Here is a 21,488-nt window from a genome sequence, read left to right as displayed (position 1 = left end):
TGAGGCCGGTGTTCTGTGCTCGGTGTCAGATGTGGGAAGTCCTGGAGACTCTCAGCCTCCCGGACGGCGACATCTGCACCAGGTGCGTCAAGCTGCATTTCCTTAGGGACTGTGTTGGGAAACTGGGGATGCAGCTCGATGACCTTTGTCTGGTCAGGGAAAGTGAGGAGATGATAGAGAGGAGCTATAGGCAGGTGGTCACACCCGGGCCTGGGCCACAGACACAGATAAGTGGGTAACAGTCAGGGGAGGGAAGGGCAGGAGTCAGACTCTAGAGAGCACCCCTGTGGCTGTTCCCCTTGACAATAAGTACTTCTGCTTGAGTACTGTTGTGGGGGATGGCCTCCCTGGGGGAAGCAACAGTGGCCACGCCTCTGGCACAGAGTCTGACCCTGTGGCACAGAAGGGTAGGGAAAGGAAGAGGAAAGCAGTAGTGATAGGAGATTCTATAGTTAGGGGGTCAGACAGGCGATTCTATGGACGCAGGAAAGAAGCACAGATGGTAGTTTGCCTCCCAGGTGCCAAGGTCCAGGATGTTTCTGATCACATCCATGATATCCTGAAGTGGGAGGGAGAACAGCCAGAGGTTGTGGTACATATTGGTACCAACAACATAGGCAGGAAAAGGGAGGAGGTCCTGAAAGCAGACTACAGGGAGTTAGGAATGAAGTTGAGAAGCAGGACCACAAAGGTAGTCATCTCGGGATTACTGCTTGTGCCACGCAACAGTGAGTATAGGAATAGAGTGAGGTGGAGGATAAATGCGTGGCTGAGGGATTGGAGCAGGGGGCAGGGATACAGATTTCTGGATGATTGGGACCTCTTTTCGGGCAGGTGTGACCTGTACAAAAAGGACGGGTTGCATTTGAAACCCAGCGGGAGCAATATCCTGGTGGGGACGTTTGCTAAGGCTATTGGGGAGAGTTATGTGGGCACGTGGCCAAGTGGTTAAGGCATTGGACTAGTGATCTGAAGGTCATGAGTTCGATCCCCAGCCGAGGCAGCGTGTTGTGTCCTTGAGCAAGGCACTTAACCACACAATGCTCTGCGACGACACTGGTGCCAAGCTGTATCGGCCCTTGCCCTTCCCTTGGACAACATCGGTGTCATGAAGAAGGGAGACTTGTAGCATGGGCAACTGCCGCTCTTCCATACATCCTTGCCCAGGCCTGCGCCCTGGAGAGTGAAGACTTTCCAGGTGCAGATCCATGGTCTCGCAAGACTAACAGATGCCTTAAAAAAAAATTGGGGAGAGGTTAAACTAGGATTGCTGGGGGGTGGGAACCAAACTGACGAGACGAAGGAAGAGGTGGTTGTCTCACAAATAGAGAGTGCTTGGAGACAGTGCGAGAGGGAGGATAGGCAGGTGATAGAGAAGGGACGTGCTCAGACCGATGGTTTGAGATGTGTCTCTTTTAATGCAAGGAGTGTTATGAACAAAGTGGATGAGCTTAAAGCATGGATCAGTACTTGGAGCTATGATGTTGTGGCCATTACAGAGACTTGGATGGCTCAGGGATAGGAATGGTTACCTCGAGTGCCAGGCTTTAGATGCTTCAGAAAGGACAGGGAGGGAGGCAAAAGAGGTGGGGGTGTGGCACTGTTGATCAGAGGTAGTGTTACAGCTGCAGAAAAGGAGGAAGTCATGGAGGGATTGTCTACAGAGTCTCTGTGGGTGGAAGTTAGGAATAGGAAGGGGTCAGTAACTCTACTGGGTGTTTTTTCATAGACCACCCAATAGTAACAGGGACATCGAGGAGCAGATAGGGAGACAGATTCTGGAAAGGTGTAATAATGACAGGGTTGTTGTGGTGGGAGATTTTAATTTCCCAAATATCGATTGGCATGTCCCTAGAGTGAAGGGTTTAGATGGAGTGGAGTTCGTTAGGTATATTCAAGAAGGTTTCTTGACACAGTAGGTAGATAAGCCTACAAGAGGAGAGGCTGTACTTGATCTGGAATTGGAAATGAACCTGGTCAGGTGTCAGATCTCTCACTGGGAGAGCATTTTGGAGATAGTGATCTCAATTCTATCTCCTTTACCATAGCATTGGAGAGGGATAGGAACAGACAAGTTAGGAAAGCATTTAATTGGAGTAAGGGGAAATATGAGGCTATCAGGCAGGAACTTGGAAGCTTAAATTGCGAACAGATGTTCTCAGGGAAATGTAAGGAAGAAATGTGGCATATGTTCAGGGGATATTTGTGTGGAGTTCTGCATAGGTACATTCCAATGAGACAGGGAAAGGATGGAAGGGTACAGGAACCATGATGTACAAAGGCTTTGTTGTAAATCTAGTCAAGAAGAAAAGAAGAGCTTATGAAAGGTTTAAGAAACTAGGTAATGATAGAGACCTAGAAGATTATAAGGCTAACAGGAAGGACCTTAAGAAAGAAATTAGGAGAGCCAGAAGGGGCCATGAGAAGGCCTTGGTGGACAGGATTAAGGAAAAACCCAAGGCATTCTACAAGAATGTGAAGAGCAAGAGGATAAGACGTGACAGAATAGGATCAATCAAGTGTGACAGTGGAAAAGTGTGTATGGAATCGGAGGAGATTGCAGAGGTACTTAATGAGTACTTTGATTCTGTATTCACTATGGAAAAGGATCTTGAAGATTGTAAAGATGACTTACAGTGGGCTGAAAAGCTTGAGTACGTAGATATTAAGAAAGAGGATGTGCTGGAGCTTTTGGAAAGCATCAAGTTGGATAAGTCACTGGGACCGGACAAGATGTACCCCAGATGTACTGTGGGAGGCAAGTGAGGAGATTACTGAGCCTCTGGTGATGATCTTTGCATCATCAATGGGGAAGGGAGAGGTTCCGGAGGATTGGAGGGTTGCAGATGTTGTTCCATTACTCAAGAAAGGGAGTAGAGATAGCCCAGGAAATTATAGAATAGTGAGTCTTACTTCAATGGTTGGTAAGTTGATGGAGAAGATCCTGACAGTCGGGATTTATGAACATTTGGAGAGGCATCATATGATTAGGAATAGCCAGCACGGCTTTGTCAAGGGCAGGTCATGCCTTACAAGCCTGATTGTATTTTTTGAGGATGTGACTGAACACATTGATGAAGGAAGAGCAGTAGATGTAGTGTATATGGATTTCAGCAAGGCATTTGACAAGGTACCCCATGCAAGGCTTATTGAGAAAGTAAGGAGGCATGGGATCCAAGGGGACATTGCTTTCTGGATCCAGAACTGGCTTGCCCACAGAAGGCAAAGAGTGGTTGTAGACGGGTCATATTCTTCATGAAGGTTGGTGACCAGTGGTGTGCCTCAGGGATCTGTCCTGGGACCCCTACTTTTCATAATTTTTATAAATGACCTGGATGAGGAAGTGGAGGGATGGGTTAGTAAATCTGCTGATGACACAAAGGTTGGGGGTATTGTGGATAGTGTGGCGGGCTGTCAGAGGTTACAGCGGGACATTGATAGGATGCAAAACTGGGCTGAGAAGTGGCAGAAGGATTTCAACCCAGATAAGTGTGAGGTGGTTCATTTTGGTAGGTCAGATATGATAACAGAATATTGTATTAATGGTAAGACTCTTGACTGTGTAGAGGATCAGAGGGATCTTGGGGTCCGAGTCCATAGGACACTCAAAGCTGCCACGCAGGTTGACTCTGTGGTTAAGAAAGCATACAGTGCATTGGCCTTCATGAATCGTGGGATTGAGTTTAGGAGCTGAGAGGTAATGTTGCAGCTATATAGGACCCTGGTCAGACCCCACATGGAGTACTGTGCTCAGTTCTGGTTGCCTCAGGATAGGAACGATGTGGAAACCATAGAAAGGTTTACAAGAGGAAATTCACAAGGATGTTGCCTGGATTGGGGAGCATGCTTTATGAGAATAGGTTGAGTGAACTCGGACTGAGAGGTGACCTGATAGAGGTGTATAAGATTATGAGAGGCATTGATCATGTGGATAGTCAGAGGCTTTTTCCCAGGGCTGAAATGGCTAGCATGAGGGGAACAGTTGTAAGGCACTTGCAAGTAGGTACAGAGGAGGTGTAAGGGGTAAGTTTTCTTACGCAGAGAGTGGTGAGTGCGTGGAATGGGCTGCCAGCGACAGTGGTGGAGGTGGGTATGATATGGTTTTTTAAGGGACTCCTAGACAGGTACATGGAGCTCAGAAAAATAGAGGGCTATGTGTAAGCCTAGGTAATTTCTAAGGTGAAGACGTGTTTGGCACAGCTTTGTGGGCTGAAGGGCCTGTATTGTGCTGTAGGTTTTCTATGTTTCTATGAGATGTCAGGGATATGTATTTTTTACACAAGAGAGTGGTGGGTGTCTAGAACACACTTCCGGGGATGATGGTAGAGGCTGATACAAAATGACCATTTAAGAGACTCTGAGATTGGCACATAGATGAAAGAAAAATTCAGGCTTATGGGCTGTATAGAGGGAAGGTTTAGATTGATCAAAGAATAGGTCAGTACAAGTTGCATGCTGAGCTATACTTCTCCGTGTTCTATATTTTCCTTTCCAATGGTTGAGTAATACAGTACTCACAGGCAGAGCGTTCTTTCATCCATTGGTAGCACTTGGTGCAGTATTCCTTCCTCTTCACCAGCCTCTGGTACTGGAAGATGACCGAGGCCAGTGTTCACAGGGAATTACACTGTTTTAACTGCAATAACAATTGTACATTCACACACAGTCAGGACCCATCTTTAACTTGTGGGGAAAGCACTTGAAGCACTGGCTTCACTTCATGAAACAAGGAGTTGAGGAGTTTGTGATCTGTAGAAATAGTGAAATAATGGTCATAAATGTAATTGTGGAAATTCTGCTCTCCAGATATAATGACAGAGGGTTCTCCTTCCAGCTGAGAATGGTTTTCCTCTGCTGCTATCAATATTCTTGGCACAACCCCTTCAGCTTTCTAGAAACTTCATCCATTCAATGAAACAATCTACACCACCAGAATGTCACGAAATATCAGTCAGTTAGGTAGTGGATCAGCACATCAGTTAACTGAAGCAGTACATCAGCCCTGCACAACAATCATCCTCGATGATATCCTTCTGCAATCTCCACCACCACGTCCTTCAGCAATATCCTCCACTATATCTTTCAGCAATGTCCACCACCACATCCTGTGCAATCTCATCCACCACGTACCTCTGCAATCTCGACCACATCCTTCAGCAATCTCATCCACCACGTACCTCTGCAATCTCGACCACATCCTTCTGCAATCTCCTCCACTACATCTTTCTACAATGTCCTCAACAACATCCTTCTGCAATCTCATCCTCCACATCCTTCAGCAATCTGCTCGACCACATCCTTCAGCAATCTCCTCCACCACATCCTTCTGCAATCGCATCCACCACATCTTCCTGCAATTTTCACCACCACGTCCTTCTGCAATCTCCAGCACAACATCCTTCAGTGATCTCATCCACCAGGTACCTCTGCAATCTTCATGACCACATCCTTATGCAAACTCCACCATATCCCTTTGTAATCTTCTCCACCACATCCTTCTGCATATACTCCAAAACATCCTTCTGCAATCTCCTCGACCACATCCATCAGCAATCTCATCCACCCCATCCTTCAACAATCTCCACCACCACACCCTTCAACAATCTCATCCACCACATACCTCTGCAATCTCGACCACATCCTTCTGCAATCTCGTCCTCCACATCCTTCTGCATATACTCCAGAACATCCCTCTGCAATGTCCTCAACCACATCCTTCTGCAATCTCCTTGACCACATCCTTTAGCAATCTCCTCATCCACATCCTTCAGCAATCTCATCCACCACATCCTTCTCCAATCTCCACCAACACATCCTTCTGCAAACTCCTCCACTACATCTTTCTACAATGTCCTCAACAACATCCTTCTGCAATGTCTCTCACCATGTCCCTCTGCAATCTCCTCATCCACAACCTTCAGCAATCTCATCCACCACATCCTTCTCCAATCTCTTTGACCACGTCCTTCTGCAAACTCCACCACGTCCTTCTGAAAATACTCCAAAACATCCCTCTGCAATCTCCTCCACCACATCCTTCAGCAATCTCCACCACCACATTCTTCAACAATCTCATCCACCACGTTCCTCTGCAGTCTCGACCTCATCCTTTGTAATCTCCTCCACGACATCCTTCTGCATATACTTCAGAACATCCTTCTGCAATGTCCTCGACAACATCCTTCAGCAATGTCCTCAACCACATCCTTCTGTAATCTCCTTGACCACATCCTTTAGCAATCTCCTTGACCACAACCTTCAGCGATCTCCTCCACCACATCTTTCAGCAATCTCCTCCACTACATCCTCTGGAAACTCCACCACACCGATTTGTAATCTCCACTACTACATCCATCAGCAATCTCAACCAACACATCCTTCTCCAATCTCCACCAACACATCCTTCTGCAGTCTCTTCCACTACATCCTTCTACAATAGCCACAACAACATCCTTCTGCAATCTCTCTCACCATGTCCCTCTGCAATCTCCTTATCCACATCCTTCAGCATTCTCTTTGCACACATCCTTCAGCAATCTCATCCTCCACATCCTTCAGCAATCTCATCCTCCACATCCTTCAGCAATCCAATTCACCACATCTTTCAGCAATCTCCTCCACCACATCAGCAATCTCCTCGACCACTTCCTACAGCACTCTTCTTGACCACATCCTTCTGCAAACTCCACCATATCACTTTGTAATCTTCTCCACCACATCCTTCTGCATATACTCCAGAACATCCTTCTGCAATCTCCTCGACCACATCCATCAGCAGACTCAACCATATCCTACTGCAGTCTCCACCACCACATCATTCAGCAATCTCCACCAAAACCTTCTGCAACCTCATCCATCACATCCTTCAGCATATACTCCAAAACATCCCTCTGCAATGTCCTCGACCAGATCATTCAGCAATCTCCTCAGTCACATCCTTCTGCAAACTCCACCACATCCCTTTGTAATCCCTTCCACCACATCCTTCAGCAATCTGATCCTCCACATCCTTCAGCAATCTCATCCACCACATCCTTCTCCAATCTCTTTGACCACATCCTTCTGCAAACTCCACACATCCATCTACAATCTCCAGCACAACATCCTTCAGTGATCTCATCCACCAGGTACCTCTGCAATCTTCATGACCACATCCTTATGCAAACTCCACCACATCCTTCTGCATATACTCCAAAACATCCTTCTGCAATCTCTTCGACCACATCCATCAGCAATCTCATCCACCACGTACCTCTGCAGTCTTGACCACATCCCTTTGTAATCTCCTCCACCACATCCTTCTGCATATACTCCAGAACATCCCTCTGCAATGTCCTCGACAACATCCTTCAGCAATGTCCTCAACCACGTCCTTCTGCAATCTCCTTGACCACATCCTTTAGCAATCTGCTCGACCACAACGTTCAGCAATCTCCTCCACCACATCTTTCAGCAATCTCCTCCACCACATCCTCCGGAAACTCCACCACATCCATTTGTAATCTCCACCACCACATCCGTCAGCAATCTCATCCACCACATCCTTCTCCATTCTCCACCAACACATCCTTCTGCAATCTCTTCCGCTACATCCTTCTACAATATCCTCAACATCATTCTTCTGCAATGTTTCTCACCATGTCCCTCTGCAATCTCCTCATCCACATCCTTCAGCAATCTCATCCACCACATCCTTCAGCAATCTTATCCTCTACATCCTTCAACAATGTCCTCCACGATGTACTTCTGCAATGTTTCTCACCATGTCCCTCTGCAATCTCCTCCACCAAATCTCTTTGCAATCTCCTCCATTACATCTTTCTACAATCGCCTCAACGACATCCTTCTGCAATGTTTCTCACCCTCTGCAATCCACTCAACCACATCCTTCAGCAATGTCATCCACCACATCCTTCAGCAATCTCATCCACCACATCCTTCAGCAATCTCATCCTCCACATCCTTCAGCAATCTCATCCTCCACATCCTTCAGCAATCTCATCCTCCACATCCTTCAGCAATCTCATCCTCCACATCCTTCAGCAATCTCATCCTCCACATCCTTCAGCAATCTCATCCTCCACATCCTTCAGCAATGTCATCCTCCACATCCTTCAGCAATCTCATCCTCCACATCCTTCAGGAATCTCATCCTCCACATCCTTCAGCAATCTCATCCACCACATCCTTCAGCAATCTCATCCACCACATCCTTCAGGAATCTCATCCTCCATATCCTTCAGCAATCCCATCCACCACATCCTTCAGCAATGTCATCCACCACGTCCTTCAGCAATCTCATCCTCCACATCCTTCAGCAATCTCATCCTCCACATCCTTTATCAATCTCATCCTCCACATCCTTCAGCCATCTCCTCCACCGCATCCTTCAGCAAACTCCTCCACCACATCCTTCAGCAATCTCATCCTCCACATCCTTCAGCAATCTCATCCACCACATCCTTCAGCAATCTCCACCACCACATCCCTCTGCCATCTCATCCATTACATCTTTCTACAATGTCCTCAACCACATCCTTCAGCAATATCCTCGACCACTTCCTACAGCACTCTTCTTTACCACATCCTTCTGCAAACTCCACCACATCTCTTTGTAATCTTCTCCACCACATCCTTCTGCACATACTCCAAAACATCCCTCTGCAATATCCTTGACCCCATCCTTCAGCAGACTCAACCATATCCTTCTGCAGTCTACACCACCACGTCGTTCAGCAATCTCATCCACCACATCCTTCTCCAATCTCCACCACCACATCCTTCAGCAATCTCCACCACCACATCCTTCTCCAATCTCCACCACCACATCCTTCAGCAATCTCCACCACCACATCCTTCTCCAATCTCCACCACCACATCCTTCAGCAATCTCCACCACCACATCCTTCTCCAATCACCACCACATCCTTCAGCAATCTCCATCACCACATCCTTCTCCAATCTCCACCACCACGTCGTTCAGCAATCTCATCCACCACATCCTTCTCCAATCTCCACCACCACATCCTTCTGCAATTTCATCCACCACATCCTTCGGCAATCTCCTCCACCACATCCTTCGGCATATACTCCAAAACATCCCTCTGCAATGTCCTTGACCACATCCTTCAGCAACCTCCTCGACCACTTCCTTCAGCAATCTCCTCAGCCACATTCTTCTGCAAACTCCACCACATCCCTTTGTAATCCCTTCCACCACATCCTTCAGCAATCTCATCCTCCACATCCTTCAGCAATCTCATCCTCCACATCCTTCAGCAATCTCATCCTCCACATCCTTCAGCAATCTCATCCTCCACATCCTTCAGCAATCTCATCCTCCACATCCTTCAGCAATCTCATCCACCACATCCTTTATCAATCTCATCCTCTACATCCTTCAGCAATCTCATCCTCCACATCCTTCAGCAATCTCATTCTCCACATCCTTCACAATCTCATCCACCACATCCTTCAGCAATCTCATCCTCCACGTCCTTCAGCAATCTCATCCTCCACGTCCTTCAGCAATCTCATCCACCACGTCCTTCAGCAATCTCATCCTCCACATCCTTCAGCAATCTCATCCTCCACATCCTTCAGCAATCTCATCCTCCACATCCTTCAGCAATGTCATCCTCCACATCCTTCAGCAATGTCATCCTCCACATCCTTCAGCAATCTCATCCTCCACATCCTTCAGCAATCTCATCCTCCACATCCTTCAGCAATCTCATCCTCCACATCCTTCAGCAATCTCATCCTCCACATCCTTCAGCAATCTCATCCTCCACATCCTTCAGCAATCTCCACCACCACATCCTTCTCCAATCACCACCACATCCTTCAGCAATCTCCACCACCACATCCTTCTCCAATCTCCACCACCGCATCCTTCTCCAATCTCCACCACCACATCCTTCTCCAATCTCCACCACCGCATCCTTCAGCAATCTCCACCACCACATCCTTCTGCAATCTCCTCCACCACATCCTTCGGCATATACTCCAAAACATCCCTCTGCAATGTCCTCGACCACATCCTTCAGCAACCTCCTCGACCACTTCCTTCAGCAATCTCCTCAGCCACATTCTTCTGCAAACTCCACCACATCCCTTTGTAATCCCTTCCACCACATCCTTCAGCAATCTCATCCTCCACATCCTTCAGCAATCTCATCCTCCACATCCTTCAGCAATCTCATCCTCCACATCCTTCAGCAATCTCATCCTCCACATCCTTCAGCAATGTCATCCACCACATCCTTCAGCAATCTCATCCTCCACATCCTTCAGCAATCTCATCCTCTACATCCTTCAGCAATCTCATCCTCTACATCCTTCAGCAATCTCATCCTCCACATCCTTCAGCAATGTCATCCACCACATCCTTCAGCAATCTCATCCTCCACATCCTTCAGCAATCTCATCCTCTACATCCTTCAGCAATCTCATCCTCCACATCCTTTATCAATCTCATCCTCTACATCCTTCAGCAATCTCATCCTCCACATCCTTCAGCAATCTCATTCTCCACATCCTTCACAATCTCATTCACCACGTCCTTCAGCAATCTCATCCTCCACATCCTTCAGCAATGTCATCCACCACATCCTTCAGCAATCTCATCCTCCACATCCTTTATCAATCTCATCCTCTACATCCTTCAGCAATCTCATCCACCAGATACCTCTGCATTCTCCTCCACCACATCTTTCTCCAACCTCCACTACCACGTCCTTCTCCAATCTCCTCACTACATACTTCAGCAACCTCCTCCACCCCATCCTTCAACAATCTCCACCACCACACCCTTCAACAATCTCATCCACCACGTACCTCTGCAATCTCGACCACATCCTTCTGCAATCTTGTCCTCCACATCCTTCTGCATATACTCCAGAACATCCCTCTGCAATGTCCTCAACCACATCCTTCTGCAATCTCCTTGACCACATCCTTTAGCAATCTCCTCATCCACATCCTTCAGCAATCTCATCCACCACATCCTTCTCCAATCTCCACCAACACATCCTTCTGCAAACTCCTCCATTACATCTTCCTACAATGTCCTCAACAACATCCTTCTGCAATGTTTCTCACCCTCTGTAATCTACTCAACCACATTTATCAGCAATCTCATCCACCATGTCCTTCTCCAATCTCCTCAACCACATCCTTCTCCAATTTCCTCCACCACATCCTTCTGCAATCTCCTCCACCACATCCTTCTGCAATCCCCACTACCACATCCTTCTGCAAACTGCACTACGATATCTTTCTGCAATCTCCACCATCACATCATTCTGCAATAATTGTTGCAAAGGAACTAAGCGTATTGCTAGATTTGCCAACTGTTTATTTTAATAATTCAAGCATTCTTGATATGTCTTCTTCAATGCTACATTAGTTGGGGCAAATGTACTAATAATAATTTTTACCTTCTCTTGAAATGAGTGTGTGTTTTTTACTTGTCTGCACTGTGTTCCAGGTGCTATATTTTTATTTAGCAAGATAGTTATCTTCCTCCTCTTTAAATGTAGGTCTGCCTAGTCAACGTCATTTCCAGAAATTGCAGGTGTTCAATTTTTGCGGTTTCTGGATATTCGGGATATTATCCAAGTACTCCTAGGATTCCCTTGCAACAAGCCTGTGCAAGAATTTCTGTAAGAGAACAGGTGCAGACAAAGATCTGCTTTGAAAATGTCTTCATATCTCCCTAGCACCTCCCATGATGTTCCAGTTCTCCCATGCTAACATGACAAATATTCTTCCAGTCCAGGGGAATTTATTTCAGGCAGTCTCTTCCCAACAGGTTTGATCCAGAATCTGCAACAGCTGCAAGTGGTAATGTTTTAATTGGTCTTTAGTAACTGACTTTCACGTTAGCAATTCCAGCTACTTCAGTGCATTCACCAGTACGGGTTTTCCAATTTCGCCGTGCCTTTTTAAGTTAACGTATAGGCTTTTCTGGTTATCCAGCTGCATTTTCAGCCTGGCTCACTGGTGTAGCACTGCACTCAGTGCGAAGCTCAAAAGTCATGTCTCTGTATCTCAATAATCAGTGGTTCTACTTCTGTTGCGCTTTCTTTCACTAAACTGAACACTTCCTCTGCCTCACAGTTTTAACTTGTATCCTTCAGCTCTGAAAATGGTGGAAGCTTCAGAAGTTTTGAGCACTTTCCTTTAATTACTTTATTCCACTTTGTTTGCTCAGTCTCACTTTGTGTTTATTCCTACAGGATCTGGAGTTGTGGACTTTTAAACCACATATAGTATGTGGCACTTTCCTTCCCCAAACCAGCCTTCCGATATCATATTTTTCCCTCCACGTGCAAGCCGGACAAGCAGCAGAATACCAAAGCAAACTGGAAATCTTTTCAAGAGCAATTCTCCTTTTTGAAATGATGTCCAGTTTGCCTTGGCGATCCGCTGCTTGTCCGTCTTGCATGCTGTTACATGAAACAGCCAGTTACACTTGCAAGCTCTGCAGGTTTTTTATTTGCTGATGCCAGGACTTGGACAATTTTCAGGGCATTCTTAAAGATCAGGTTCCACTGTAACAAGCACTGCTTCTGAATCCTGTCATCACTGCTTCTGCATGAAGAACATATCCCTTGGCATGAGAGATCATTGGCCACAATTGCAGACTTATGATAGCATTCTCAATTCCGTTGCATGCTCAGCTACAGTTACATTAGGTTTTTGTGACTGAGAATCAAACTCAAACCTTTGCATTGGTTGTGGGTTAAAGGAATTCTTCAATAAAACAATTCAGTTCAAACAGACAATTACTAGACTTTCACCTATCACCTGCCAGCTTGTACTTCTTCCCCTCCCACCAACTTTTTATTCTGACTTCTGTCTCCTTCCTTTCCAATCCTGATGAAGGATCTCAGCCTGAAATGTCAACCCTTTCCTCCAGCATTTTATATGTGTTGCCCTGCATTTACTTTCTTTCACCTCCCCTCCCACCCGCGCCCCAGTTAAAAAAAATTTTTTTGAACAGATTGTCTTGCTTCAGTTCTACCTGACTTGGGATCAATTTTCATCAGAACAAAAGCTGAGGCTCAGTTGCGATCTTGAGAAATTTTATTCATATTCTTCAAACCTTCTGAGAGTTCTTGCAGGGATCAACTAAAATGGTGTCTGCCAAAATAATCAAACTTATGACAAACGATAAGCACTATGATATGCCTTGGCTTTGGAGAAAAATGATTGTCAACCATATGTACTCATTGACATATATATATACAGTATATTGCTACCTGAATTATACACATTGCTACAGTACTCTTGCATGAATTTGGGATTAGCATCATTGCATAAACTCTGATCAATGTGCATCTAGATTTTTATGCCTCTGGCCTTTTATAAGCTGTAACAGGTAACATCATTCAGAATTCTCTGCACACAATAATCCAGTGGGGCGACTGATCCACTGTTCAGAATTGGAAATAATTCATTTGTTTTCCTAAGGAAGCAGAAAACAGAGGGAAGGACTCAGGATTTACCTGAATGCTGGCTTCTGATCAGTACAGGACGTCAATGACTGCAAAGATGCAGCAAAAACCTGGACACTTTCTCGATATCAGGAATATGGTCTCCGAGTCACAGGTGACCTGCAGCAACTTCAGGCAGCATCAGTGGAAAGAAAATGAGTTAGTGTTTCAGGTCGATGAAAACGGTTCTGACAAAGGCTCTTTGACCTGAAACGTTAACCTTGTTCCTCCTTTCACAGGCGCAGCCCCATGTTCTGAGCATTGCATTTCCAATATTGTCTGCTCTCACTTCAGATATCTAGCATCTGCAGTTTTATCTACTGTGGCCATGGCTGTCTTTGCTTGCCTCAGGAGTGTGTTCCTGAAGGGATAGCTTGGATATTGTAGACGGCTCAAGATATCACGTATGGAGAACCAGGGCTTTCTTCCTCTCATGGCGCAGTATACTGAGGAGCGAGTGAATTCAAGAGAGAGTCCTGCGTGGGTGTGGTAGATTTTGGATAAAGGTTCACGTGGTGGGTACCTGCAAAATGGACTTCTCTTGTTGACCTCATATCTACCTTGCTATGATCGTGCACCTTATTGTTAATCTGCACTGCACTTTCATCGTGCCTCTATACTGAATTGTCGTTGTTTATCCTTGTTCTACCTCTGCGCACAACACAATGACCTGATCTCGATAAAAACCGTGCAAGACAAGTTTTTTTTTCCCCACATGTGACAGTAATAAACCGATCCCAATACCAATTCCAACATATGCAAGAGGTGATGCCTCAAGAAGGTGGGGTCCATCATTACTGACCCTCTCCATTTGGGACGGGCTCCCTTCTGGAACCTGATGACTCAGGCGAACCATTTTAGGACCAGCTACTTCCCCTCAACCGTCAGATTTCTAAATGATCCATGACTCCACGTACCCCACCTCATTATTCATCTATTTTACTGCTTACTTATTTTTGTAACGCAAGGTCATTTTTTATTTCATGAACTGCACTACTGCCACAAAACACCAAATTTCTCAACCTCTGCCTGTGATAGTAAAGCTATTTCTGATTCTAACCAATAATGTTCCTCCCCTACTCCCACCTCTGTCATAGCAGAAGCATCAGTAATCTGCAACTTTGAGTCCTGCTCTTGCTTCAACCATGTTTCTGAAATAGCTATACACTCAATCCCATGTACATATCCTTGCTCAGAGTTCAGTTGCCTTAACTGCGGCTTTTTGCATTAAAGTAAATGCAATTTGGACTATCAGGTCTACCACACACCATGTTTTGCCTTTACTTGGTTTGGCTATTGGACTCAATTGCTTTAACCACGTAGGTTTAATTCACCTTTCCCATCTGTCACAGTACTACTTTGGTTTCCACCCTCTCCTGCTAGACAAATTCAAATGCTCCAAGGTACACTGACAAACCACCCTGCAAGGATATTGGTCCCCCTCCAGTTCTGATGCAACCTGTTCCTCTTGTGCAGGTCACCTCTACCACAGAAGAGATTCCAATGGCCCAAGTAGGTGAAGCCCTCCCACCTGCACCAACTCTCCAGCCACTCACAAAAAAGCTGGAGGAACTTGGCAATCAGGTACAGTAGCATCTATGGAGAGGAGTAAACAGTCGATGTTTCAGATTGAGGCCCTTACCTGACGGTAATAAGGAAATTACTTATTCTGTTTTCTTCCACTCCCTTCTGTTCCAGTCCTGATGAAGGGTCTCAGCCCAAAAGTCAACTGTTTATTCCTCTTACTTTACAGTATGTGTTATATGTCTTCAGACATACATGTATTTGCTTGGCTAATCCTCCTATTCCAAGCCTCACATGTGGCACAGGGAGTAATCCTGGGAGTACAACTTTCTTCAACCTTCTGACTAATTCCCTATATTTACTTAGCAGGACCTCATCTCTCCTCCTGCCTTTGTTCCTGTTGTCGCTCAATCCGAAACATTGACTGTTTATTCCTCTCCATAGATGCTGTCTGACCTGCTGAGTTCCTCCAGCAATGTTGTGTGTGGCCGAAGAGTTAGTGCAGGAGGGAGGACCACAGCTTCTGCCTACATACCCTTCCTTTTCAGTGTGCCCTGTGCCCACTCAGAGATGTCTTTGACCATGGCGCCGGTGAGACAGCACACACTGATGAAGTCTCACTCATGGCTACAGAACACCTTCCTGTGCCCCTGACTATCAGAATCAGGTTTATTATCAGCGGCATGTGTCATGAAATTTGTTAACTTAGCAGCAGCAGCAGTTCACTGCAATACTTAATATAGAAAAAGGAAAAAAATAAAAGTAATAATAATAAGTAAATCAATTACAGTATACATATAATTAATCGATTAAAAATCATGCAAAAACAGAAATAATACATATTAAAAAAGTAAGGTAGTGTCCAACGGTTCAATGTCCATTTAGGAATCAGATGGCAGAGGGGAAGAAGCTGTTCCTGAACCGCTGAGTGTGTGCCTTCAGGCTTCTGTATCTCCTACCTGATGGTAACAGTGAGAAAGGGGCACGCCCTGGGTGCTGGAGGTCCTTAATAATAGACGCTGCCTTTCTGAGACACCGCGCCCTAAAGATGTCCTGGGTACTTTGTAGGCCAGTGCCCAAGATGGAGCTGACTAGATTTACAACCTTCTGCAGCTTCTTTCGGTCCTGTGCAGTAGCCCCTCCATACCAGACAGTGATGCAGCCTGTCAGAATGCTCTCCACAGTACATTTATAGAAGTTTTTGAGTGTATTTGTTGACATACCAAATCTCTTCAAACTCCTAATAAAGTATAGCCACTGTCTTGCCTTCTTTATAACTACATCGATGTGTTGGGACCAGGTTAGATCCTCAGAGACCTTGACACCCAGGAACTTGAAGCTGCTCACTCTCTCCACTTCTGATCCCTCTATGAGGATTGGTATGTGTTCCTTCGTCTTACCCTTCCTGAAGTCCACAGTCAGCTCTTACGTCTTACTGACGTGAGTGCCAGGCTGTTGCTGCAACACCACTCCACTAGTTGGCATATCTCACTCCTGTACACCCTCTCATCACCACCTGAGATTCTACTAACAATGGCTGTATCATCAGCAAATTTATAGATTGCATTTGAGCTATGCCTAGCCACACAGTCATAGGTATAGAGAGAATAGAGCAGTGGGCTAAGCACACACCCCTGAGGTGCGCCAGTGTTCACCAATCCACACAGATTGTGTTCTTCCGGTTTGGAAGTCGAGGATCCAATTGCAGAGGGAGGTACAGAGGCCCAGGTTCTGTAACTTCTCAATCAGGGTAGTGGGAATGATGGTGTTAAATACTGAGCTATAGTCAATGAACAGCATCCTGCACAGGTGTTTGTATTGCCAAGGTGGTCTTTAAGGTCGTGCAAAGAGCCATTGAGATTGCATCTGCCATTGACCTATTGCGGCGAAAGGCAAATTGCAATGGGTCCAGGTCCTTCCTGAGGCAGCAGTTCAGACTAGTCATGACCAACCTCTCAAAGTGTTTCATCAGTGTAGATATGAGCACTACTGGCCGATAATCATCAAGGCAGCTCACATTATTCTTCTTCGGCATTGGTATAATAGTTGCCTTTTTGAAGCAAGTGGGAACTTCTGCCCGTAACAGTGGGAGGTAACAAAACCCCTATAACTACTACTCACTTACACTTTGTCCTACCTTACTGTACAGCACAACCAGTTGTGGTGCTCTCATCCATCTGTTGTTTTCCACTCCTTAAAGGTATCCGATACAGTTCACAGTATTAGTTAGGGAGCAGCCTTTACAGAATCTGCCAGTATCTGCCTGCTCCTTCTGGCACTCGCCCATCTATCTGGCTAAATCTTTAGTGTGCCCACCTTCCTGAAACTCCAATTGTTGACAGTCTCTGGCCCTTGTATGCTCCTCAGTGAGCCCCAGTGCCGCTCTAAATGTCCATACATTGTGGAAGGACCTGTAGCTGGACATACCTGCTGCAAATGTACACCTCAAAGACACTTCTCTTCTCCTTCATCCTCCACAGTTGCACACATTAGGAGGAGAATTTGAGCAGAAAGTGAAGCAGATGACCAACGGGACGGTGCTGAGGACATTGGCATGAAGATCGGCCACCAGCAGGGGAATCTGAAGCAGACTGAGATTTATTATCGCCTACTTATTTGTTGTTTTGCAGCAGAACTATGGTGCCATACATAAAAATGACTGTAAGTTAAAATACATAGTGCAAAAAGAAAAACAGAATAGTGAGGCAGTGTTCACAAGTTCATGGACCATTGAGAAATCTGATTGTGGCGAGGAAGAAGTTGTTCCTAAAACATTGGGTGGGCACCTTCAGGCTCCTGCACCTTCTTCCCGATTGAATTAATCAGAAGTGGGTTTGGGGTAATGATCAGGAAGAATGGAAAGCTAAAGAAGATATTAATGTAACTTACGTGCCGTGCGTTATATTGATTGTTTACAAGCATTACTGTTTTAAAGCTGTACGGCATTAAAGATTTTATCAGGTGAACAACTACCCTCCATGATATTGCAGCAATGTTTGTGATGGAAATTTCCATCGTCTGTCTATCTCAGTGTTAACAGCTATTGGAAGGATTGCAACTTACAGCTAGCAAAGTTCTTTATTTAATTCAATTATTTTCCAATATGTTCCAAAATAGAGGGACGTCCATTTAGAACAGAGAAAAAAATCCTACAGCACAATACAGACCCTTCGGTCCACAAAGCTGTGATTAAGAAAAATTTCTTTCGCCAGAGGGAGTGAATCTGTGCAAGTCGTGACCTCAGGAGGGTGTGGAGGCCAAGTCGCTGGGTGCATTTAAGGCAGAGGTTGATAGGATTTTGATTAGACAGGGCTTGAGAGATTATGGGGAGAAAGCAGGAGAATGGGATCGAGAGGGAAATGAACCAACCATGATGAAATGGCTGAGCAGACTCGAAGGGCCAAATGGCCTAATTCTGCTCCTGTGTCATATGGTCTTATGGAAAGATACCAGGACACAGTGACAGGACAATTGATTTTAATCTACACACCATACCTCAACCACAAAACTGAATGGGGGATGTAATCCTGCCCACTTGAAATCGTAAATGAATGTGGAACAAAAGAACATAAACTGTGAGATTCAGCTGACATGGTACACAATGAAGCAAGTAAAACCACCTGAGCCACCAGATTTCCAGGCGAGTAACTGTTCTAAACAAAGGTGACAGTGGAAGGGAAAGTTGGCTTTGTATATTGAATTGATGAGGGCAGTTAGACTGGAGCAGACGAAAGTAAAATTGGTACAGTATCTCATTGGTCACAAGTGGAGAGAACAGTACCATGCCATAAAGCCCTCAAATGAGACTCTGGAGAATGTACTGGATACATTAGAAGCAAATCGCAACTCCTCTAAAAACAAAGCAGTGAACCGTTGCTAGTTCTTTTCATGTAACCAGAGCTAAGATGATTGTAATTTTCCAGATATGAAAGACGCAGTCATCAGAGGTCAGACAATTTTCAGAAGCTGCAAATCCAACCAGAGAGGACATTATGACCATGACACGAGACTCAAGCAAAGTGTTTATGGACATGTAAAGCCAAGGAGCTCTCTGAAATCAGGCAAGAGAAATGCTTTTGTCTAATAGCAGGAAATACACATAGCAATGGGCATGACAAATCACAGGATAGGGAAAACATTACAAGCATTGTGGACAGCAGCATGAGTGGCTAAGGAAGAAGTGGCCCGTGTATTGGAAAAACTGGGCCCAGCGTAGGCCAGAAACTTATTTCTAAAAGCAGTGGAAGACTACATATATAAAGATGAAGTCGGATTCAGGATATCACCTGCTGACAGAACGTTCACCAGATATTTCTGAACAATATTGGTGCAAGGGCGACCAGGCACATTTCAACTTGACCCTGGACATCAACCCATAATGTTCTGTCAAAGTGAGCTATCATTTTCACAGCAGAGAAGTGGAACCAAAATAAGAATTCATGCTCTTCACCACTAACGTATAGTCTACAAAATGGTCTTCAGTTACTCACCCTGGTCATTCCGGCAGCTCCTCCTACACCAGCATCTAAGAGAGACAAAGGCAGAAGTCCATGGGAACACCAGCACCTCCGAGTTCTCCTCGATCTCATACAGCATATTACTGATATGTTGGTCTAACCCCTAAAATTCCTGATTCATGGGAATATGTTTACATAGAAACATAGAAACATAGAAAATAGGTGCAGGAGTAGGCCATTCGGCCCTTCGAGCCTGTACCGCCATTTATTATGATCATGGCTGATCATCCAACTCAGAACCCCACTCCAGCCTTCCCTCCATACCTCCTGACCCCTGTAGCCACAAGGGCCATATCTAACTCCCTCTTAAACATAGCCAATGAACCGGCCTCAACAGTTTGCTGTGGCAGAGAATTCCACAGATTCACCACTCTCTGTGTGAAGAAGTTTTTCCTAATCTCGGTCCTAAAAGGCTTCCCCTCTATCCTCAAACTGTGACCCCTTGTTCTGGACTTCCCCAACATCGGGAACAATCTTCCTGCATCTAGCCTGTCCAATCCCTTTAGGATTTTATACATTTCAATCAGATCCCCCCTCAATCTTCTAAATTCCAACGAGTACAAGCCCAGTTCATCCAGTCTTTCTTCATATGAAAGTCCTGCCATCCCAGGAATCAATCTGGTGAACCTTCTTTGTACTCCCTCTATGGCAAAGATGTCTTTCCTCAGATTAGGGGACCAAAACTGCACACAATACTCCAGGTGTGGTCTCACCAAGGCCTTGTACAACTGCAGTAGTACCTCCCTGCTCCTGTACTCGAATCCTCTCGCTATAAATGCCAGCATACCATTCGCCTTTTTCACCGCCTGCTGTACCTGCATGCCCTCTTTCAATGACTGGTGTATAATGACACCCAGGTCTCGTTGCACCTCCCCTTTTCCTAATCGGCCACCATTCAGATAATAATCTGTTTTCCTATTTTTGCCACCAAAGTGGATAACTTCACATTTATCCACATTAAATTGCATCTGCCATGAATTTGCCCACTCACCCAACCTATCCAAGTCACCCTGCATCCTCTTAGCATCCTCCTCACTGCTAACACTGCCGCCCAGCTTCGTGTCATCCGCAAACTTGGAGATGCTGCATTTAATTCCCTCATCCAAGTCATTAATATATATTGTAAACAACTGGGGTCCCAGCACTGAGCCTTGCAGCACCCCACTAGTCACCGCCTGCCATTCTGAAAAGGTCCCGTTTATTCCCACTCTTTGCTTCCTGTCTGCTAACCAATTCTCCACTCACACCAATACCTTACCCCCAATACCGTGTGCTTTAAGTTTGCACACTAATCTCCTGTGTGGGACCTTGTCAAAAGCCTTTTGAAAATCCAAATATACCACATCCACTGGTTCTCCCCTATCCACTCTACTAGTTACATCCTCAAAAAATTCTATGAGATTCGTCAGACATGATTTTCCTTTCACAAATCCATGCTGACTTTGTCCGATCATTTCTCCGCTTTCCAAATGTGCTGTTATCACATCCTTGATAACTGACTCCAGCAGTTTCCCCACCACCGACGTTAGGCTAACCGGTCTATAATTCCCCGGTTTCTCTCTCCCTCCTTTTTTAAAAATCGGGGTTACATTAGCCACCCTTCAATCCTCAGGAACTAGTCCAGAATCTAACGAGTTTTGAAAAATTATCACTAATGCATCCACTATTTCTTGGGCTACTTCCTTAAGCACTCTAGGATGCAGACCATCTGGCCCTGGGGATTTATCTGCCTTCAATCCCTTCAATTTACCTAACACCACTTCCCTACTAACATGTATTTCACTCAGTTCCTCCATCTCACTGGACCCTCTGTCCCTTACTATTTCTGGAAGATTATTTATGTCCTCCTTAGTGAAGACAGAACCAAAGTAATTATTCAATTGGTCTGCCATGTCCTTGCTCCCCATAATCAATTCACCTGTTTCTGTCTGCAGAGGACCTACAT

At 45.4% G+C, this 21,488-nt stretch overlaps 1 protein-coding gene across 1 annotated transcript in view; it reads left to right on the top strand.

The window, feature by feature from the left end:
- Positions 1 to 17,560, top strand: part of LOC134348567 (juxtaposed with another zinc finger protein 1-like) — a 449,355-nt gene extending 431,795 nt beyond the window's left edge. Inside the window, exon 6 of the transcript XR_010018451.1 lies at positions 17,507 to 17,560. The gene's annotated coding sequence lies outside the window, so the exon portion shown is untranslated. The remainder of the gene's footprint in view (positions 1 to 17,506) is intronic.
- Positions 17,561 to 21,488: the final 3,928 nt, after the last annotated feature.

The sequence above is a fragment of the Mobula hypostoma genome, chromosome 6 (genome assembly GCF_963921235.1).
Source record: "Mobula hypostoma chromosome 6, sMobHyp1.1, whole genome shotgun sequence".
NCBI lineage: Eukaryota > Metazoa > Chordata > Chondrichthyes > Myliobatiformes > Myliobatidae > Mobula > Mobula hypostoma.
This window is presented reverse-complemented; position numbering and strand designations above follow the sequence as displayed.